This window comes from Octopus bimaculoides, chromosome 2 (assembly GCF_001194135.2).
Source record: "Octopus bimaculoides isolate UCB-OBI-ISO-001 chromosome 2, ASM119413v2, whole genome shotgun sequence".
Taxonomy (NCBI): domain Eukaryota; kingdom Metazoa; phylum Mollusca; class Cephalopoda; order Octopoda; family Octopodidae; genus Octopus; species Octopus bimaculoides.
In genome coordinates this window covers 86858046-86865108 of record NC_068982.1, presented here as the reverse complement: position 1 = coordinate 86865108, position 7063 = coordinate 86858046, and the positions used below count along the sequence as shown (strand labels likewise).

General features: G+C 35.9%; 1 protein-coding gene across 2 annotated transcripts in view; it reads right to left on the bottom strand.

Moving 5' to 3' along the window:
- LOC106875806 (early growth response protein 1-B) overlaps positions 1-7063 on the bottom strand; it is a 130686-nt gene that overhangs the window by 23143 nt on the left and 100480 nt on the right. The window lies entirely within an intron of this gene.

Genomic DNA, 7063 nt, shown 5'->3' with positions numbered 1-7063 from the left:
GGCTTTCATTGCATGGCAAATTTTCAAGAAGAGGGAAAATGAAAATGTTTTTTACAAAAAAGTAAAAAATAATATATAAAAAAATAAATATACCAATACATTATATTGTCTTTGAGCTTTTAAAGTTCAATAGTAATCCATGTAGATAATAGTTGGAAAAATTAGGATGCATGAAACTGAGAGTTGTGTTTTGTTTAAAAAAGAAAGGGGGTTGAAAGTTTATGTGTTAAGCAGGAAGTGTGGTGTCAAAACAGGAAGTGTGTGTAAGGGAAGACAATTCTGTGGGTTTTATACTCTTTAGTTGGAGTTCTGGACTCTTTGTCAACAAGAAGTTTATGTCTGTTCTTAGAGAAATATGGTCACCGAGTGGTTTGTGTGTTAAGAAGTGGTTGGAATTTCTCTATGAAAAGATTCTCCTTGTTGATTCTTTCTTGTGTGGAGATTCTGTCTTTACATTGATAGAAAGGAAATATAAGGAATTTAGGGTTTTTGTTTCTGGCACAAGAGTTTATGTGGCCACTGAGTGGAATTTGGCGGTGTTGTGGGAGATTTATTTGTTCTTTATGGACTGTTACTCTTCTACGCAAAGGGAGGCTCGTCTGTCCGATATAGTTGTGTTGGCAACCTGCGCATGTGAGGATATAAATGAGGTTCCCAGAGGAACAAGAGAAATTGGTCTTGATTTTAAACTTTGTTCCTCGTTTGATGGTAAATTCAGAGCCTTCAAGTAGGTAGGGGCAGGTACCACAGTTAGGGCATGCACATTTTTTAACTGATGAGGGTGGAAGTGGTGTATGTAGTTTGGCATTGGTTAAGAGTTTTTTCAAAGATTTCTGTTGCCTTTTGCATTTAAGGACTTTGTGTGTATTGATGATATTGTTCATTTTCGGGTCTGTGGTGAGTAAGGGGAGGTTTTGTTTGATTGTGGTGTATGCTTCGCTGTTTTTGGGGTTGTGGGTGGAAATGTATGGAAGTATTTTGGGGTTGCTGTGTTGGTTGGTTTTTAGTGTGTTTTTGTCAAGTTCCTTGGCACGTTTTATTCCAAAGTTTATGAGTGTGGAGGGATATTGGCGTTGTAATAGTGTTTTTTTGAGGTCTTGTTAGCATATTTCTCGAGTGGTTGGGTCAGAGACAATGGTGCAAATTCTTTTAGCTAAATTGAAGGGGATATTTATCTTGGTGTGTTTTGGGTGGTATGAGCTGAAAAGGAGGTATTGTTGTGAATCTGTAGGTTTGTGGTAGAATTCGGTTGTGATTTGGTTATTAGGTGTTTTTATAATTAAGAGATCAAGAAAAGGGAGATGATGTTTGCTGAATTCCATAGTGAATTAAATGCTGGGATGTATGTTGTTAAGTATGGTTTTGAATTCTAGAAGTTTTTCATAGGATTCCAACCATATGATGAAACAATCATCCAAGTATCTTTTCCAGTTATCCATTAAGTAGATGTGGAAAAGGTGTCCAAATTTCTGGCCTGAGATTTCATATAGTGATAATTCAAAAAAACCCATTATGAGGTTTGCAAGGACTGGTGCAGCTTATATATATATATATATATATATATATGCCTGGTCTATTATGCTTACATATTAGAGGTTTTCACTGGGACATTCCACCAGTACTCTTCCATATTATGAGTGCCTATGGACTCTACTATACCATGGTTTCTTATTTCTTGGGGCTAAGGATTACTCTTCCGACAGATCTCATTATACAGTGTCTTGGCTACAACATCAGGTTTCATCATTAGATAACATGATGATATTTTTGGACAACTGCTTATGATGTGGGTGATATATTCAGTGTTAACTCCACAAAGTCTGCATCAGTTATCACATTTTGATGTTTTACCTGTGTTTCTGTCCCTTTTGTGCTTCGGGTATTTGGTTGTTGCCTATTCCTGGATTGAAAATGCATACTCTTCAAAGTGAGAGTTAGTCTGGCTGTTGATCCATGATAGACTGCTTTGATTATCAATGTTACTGTCATCCTGGAGCTTTCTGCTGACATATCCATACATGTTCTTCTGCTAATATACATACATCCTTTCATTTAATGATATGTTGCAGTAGAGTCATGCAACATCTTTGGGCATGTATTGAAGGTTTTCAGACAAGAAATATTGCTCAAGGAGCAGCTTTCCAAGTTTTATGATACTATCTGCCTCATGTAAGCAAACTGGTCAAGGGATGCCTTTTGACACTTGGTGGTGAAAAGATGTTGTCAAAAAGATATATTGACATTCAAAAAGCAGTCTGGACTGATGTTAAGCCTTTCTCCTTGTTTTTGCTTCAAGTAGAGGTTGTCTACATCACTTTTGATATGAAAATTGTTTATGCTGGTCAGTATCTTCCAGGTTTTTACATCAATGACTCAGATCTCATCGAGCATCCAATAAAAAAGCCCAAATGTTGTTATGCAGCACCAGCACCAGTGAGGTCACCAAGTAACTTGCAAGACAAACACTCCTTGACTAAGTATTATTGAGGGAAGTGGCTTATGCCAGGTGATGACAGATTAAAGTATGATAGAGGGACAGGTGTCTTGCTGTAGAAGAGATACATAGCTACCCTCAACAGAAAGGAGAGAGAGAAAATGGTGAAAATGTGTCAGGGATACCCTCAAAGTATAGTAAGGTAAATACAAGTGAAGTGGCACAGAGTACTAGAAAGAATGAGTAGGCAGGAAATTTGCAAGAGTACAATAAGAGAGTGGGAGATAGATATATATGTTCTATTTTAGGAATACTATTTCAGATTGTATGATTTATAATGCTGTTATCACAAGTATTACATTTTAATCTATTTTTAATTAATTTTAATGTTTTTGTAGCGAGATATATAGCAAAAGGTGTTGTTGATGTGGCAGATGAAGATAGTAAAACAATGAGGAAAGCATCAGATTGTAATTTAAATAATATATTTAATCCACACTTGCATTTACATATTTGATACACAATACCAAGGAAGGCCGCTACATGAAGTTACCAACTGCTTCAAGTTGGTGAAGTAAAAATGAACAAGAGAAATATTGTGTTGATTTGATGAGGTAGAACCAGGCATGCTTTGTGTCTGTGTGTGTGTTGGTCATTCGGTCAGGTTGTGTTTTCTTTCTGTCTTGTCTGTTTGTGTTGTGCGACTGCTACTGTGTTGTGTCGTTCATGCTGAATGTATGGCTCTCTGTTGGCTGCTTGACTGACGCAAGCTGTCTCTCGACTGCTTGCCTGTTACTGGCTGTCTGCTCTTCTGTTGTATATCTGACTGTATTTATAATGGTCATCCTAGCTAGAAGAACAGACATACCATAGGTTGGAGGTTGGATGGAAATCCATCCATCACTTTGACAGGACAAAAAAACTTCTTTCATGCCTGTTCAGCCAGTGGTGGATCAGACAAACAAGAACCCTTAGATTCAGTTTCGAATCTCAGCTCAGAAAATGAAATGTTAATTTTCACATCCTTTCACATTCTTATATCAAGTCTGATCGCTTATCTGGTTGATTTCAACTTCTTTTTACTTTATTTTACTCATCATAAAACTACTTGAATTATTAAGCAATTTATCTAAGTATGTCCCCATTTTATAAATTAAATTATCAAGGTATGGCTGTGTGGTTGAGAAGTTCCCTTCACAGTCTTGTAGTTTCGAGTTCCCAAAATATGATACCTTGAGCAAGTCTTCTTCCAAAGCCTTGTAAGCGAATTTATAAAGTAGAAATTATGTGGAAGCTTCTCACATAGGTACATCTGTGCTTGTTTGCCCACCACTTGATAATTAGTGTTGATTTGCTTACATCTCGGTAACTTAATGATTTGGCAAAAGGAAACCGATAAAATAAGTACCAGACTTAAAATAAGGATTCAGTCATTTGCTTGACTGAATCCTTCAGCTGCCATGCTAGGGTGATCCCTAGCATGGCAGCTGTCCACTAACTGAAACAAGTAAAAGAAGGAAAGAATATATGTACACACACACACAAGAACATATATACACAAGCATACACACACACACAAATTCTTCTAGTAGTATTTAGCGGCATGTGATTCCACTGTAAAGGCTTGGCTCTTTTACGAGAAATTTTGGCATGGCGTAAAATATCAATGTAATTGATAATCCGATAAATAAGTAAATGTATTTAAATGCTAACTGTTATCAGGACAGACATTTTTAAATACCTATTATTATATGTCGTGTAATACCCTTTTACCCACACAGACCACTTATATCTTGTTGCCTACTTCTGCCTTACAGGCATTTCTACTATCACCACTCACAATTCTCTCACCCACCCCATCCAACAATATCTCGTTACATAATGACGTAGGTAACGAAACCAGTTGGAGTTGTCTAACCAGAAAGTTTGTTATTATTGTAAGAGGGGTGTTTTCTCTTTAATTGGGACTTCCTCTGAATATTCTAGATCATGATTCATTATCGTCAGTTGATACTATTATTCATTTGAATATATTTTTTAGTGTGTGTGTGTGTGTGTGTGTGTGTGTGTGCACGCGCACACACATATATTTGTCACACCCAATTCTATGCTGGAATATCCTTTTGGTGTTCAAATAAAATATAAAAAAACTATTGTTGCTAATGTTGACGCTTGTTCGTTGCCTATTTTTACAACTGGTATTTCACAAGTTGATTTGTAGATCCAGTTTCCTATGTAATATTCCACCCTGAATTACAATTCCAATGATGTAATGTTATGTAATACATATGAGTGTCAGTCCTTGTATGTATGTGAAACACACTTGATCCTAGGGTGTTATAATAAGGTTAATACTATTTAATAGTGCCTATTTCTGTGTCGTTTTTCTATGATTTAAGAACACGCCAGTCACTGAAAACATTTTAATTTGTTTACTCCTGGACTTAGAAGAGAGTGAGACAATAAATAAATACATAACAAATGGTGTCTTCATAAGTTCAAAACACACCCACATGAGAAAAATATACTATTAATAAATATAATTAATTAAATAAAATATTATCGTCCACTTTTCCCAGTTTGCGTGCATTGAACAGAGCTTGTCCAGATTTTACTATGGCGAGATATTTTTCCTATCACCACCCTCACCTATTTTCAAGTAAAGTCACATTTCAAGAGAAACAAAGAGGATTTGAATTTGACAGTGACAAAACACCTACAAATCCAAATTTAAAATTAACAATAAAAGACTCACAGGGCCAAATCTAAAAAGGTAAAAAGATAGTTTCAGTCACACACAAAAGGACAACTTTCCCTCTCCCAAACCACCATCACCACTAAAAAGTTACTCCCTATATTACACTGAAGTGGTTAAAGCTGAATCTAAAAACAATGCAGAAAAAGAACCAAACAAAATTACACAAAAACAAAAAGAAAAGGAAAAAAAAGTAAACTTCAGATATGTTTAAAACTCATTAGTAATAGACTAGCAACATGCAGTAGAACTGCATTTGTGATGAAGTGGAGGAGTCGTTAAGGCATCGAATAGAGTGTTTTACAGTATATGTTCTCATTCACTGCGCTATGAGTTCAAATTCCAATGAAGTCAAATTTTGTCTTTCAGCCTTTCAGGATCGATAAATAAAGTACCAGTCAAAGGGTATCGACTGGCAAAATTTACAGTAGCGTTCTCTGCTCCATACTTAATAAATTCACATCCAGTCTCTTGTCACCATAATAAAAATAGTAGCATTTTTATGTTTGAAATTAGAACAGACAGACATTATCAGCAATTGAAAAAATATTGGAAACACAGTTCGTTGTTTCGGTCAGAAAACTGGTTGCAATGCAATGATGATGGGATACGATACGATGTGTCAGGGACCAGGTTGCAAAAGTCCGATGAAACTGCTTGACACTACGGTTACTGTTAAGAAATAAATGGAAGATGAATATAACAGTCTTTATGTGTTTCATATAGATGGTTAAAATGACTCTTCTCTTCCACGATGGCATAATTAGTTTCAGCTACAATTCATAAATCTCAAATCAAGTCCTTTATCAAGATAAGTACAACTCTGGATTCTCTCTCTCTCTCTCTCTCTCTCTCTGTATTTGAAGATTCAGCTGAAATATTGGGTCTGGAAGATAGAGAGGCTAGGAAGGGTCTGTGAATATCTGACAGGACCCAAAACTAGTCATGTTCCTGCAAATCCATCTTTTTATCAATCGATTGATCAGCCTGCTAGCTTAATGGGATTGTTTATATTAATATATGCCTTGGAAGTCAATTTTAACAGCGATACTTCGAAGTAAACAGACACTGTTAATCGATGATTTGCATGTTTATTTTTAATACGTTCCAGCAGATTCGGGTGCAAATATGCTAGTTACTGGTGTGTACATCACAGAACAACTCCCTTTTACAACGACAATGATGCAAGTGATTCCGAGACATCAGTGTTTCGACGTGTATTTCGTCAGCCAGAAGTCCCAGACCTTTTGGACCTAAACAAGCTACTGGCTTTGATTATAATTTCAGTAAACAAACTATTTGCTGATCAATATTTATGTCTGCCAACCATAGTGTACAGCGAGATCTGAAACGATGATTTACATATTTAGTCTTAATACAAGCTGGCAGATTAAAACGTAAATATGATAGTAACTGTTGTGTACATCACAAGAGAACAACTTTTCCCTTTTACAACACAATGATTACTTTCTCAAGAAAGAATATAACTTGTGATTTAATCTTAATTTAAAATTAAGTTTCATTTTCTTTCTTGGGCTAACCAAAGTCTTATGAGTGTATTTGGTACATGGAAACTAAAAGAAGCAGTGTGTGTGTGTGTGTCCCCTCTACCACTGCTTGACAACCAGTACTGATGTGTTTACATCCCCATAACTTAGCGTTTCGACCTAAGACACTGATAGAATAAGTACCAGGCTTAAAGAAAATAAGAACTGGGGTTGATTAGTTCAACTAAAATTCCTGAAGACCATGCTTCAGCATGGCTGCAGTCTAATAATTGAAATAAGCATGGCCACAACCTCAAGGTTGAAACATATAAAAGACTCTCTCTCTCTCTCTCTCTCTCTATATATATATATATATATATATATATA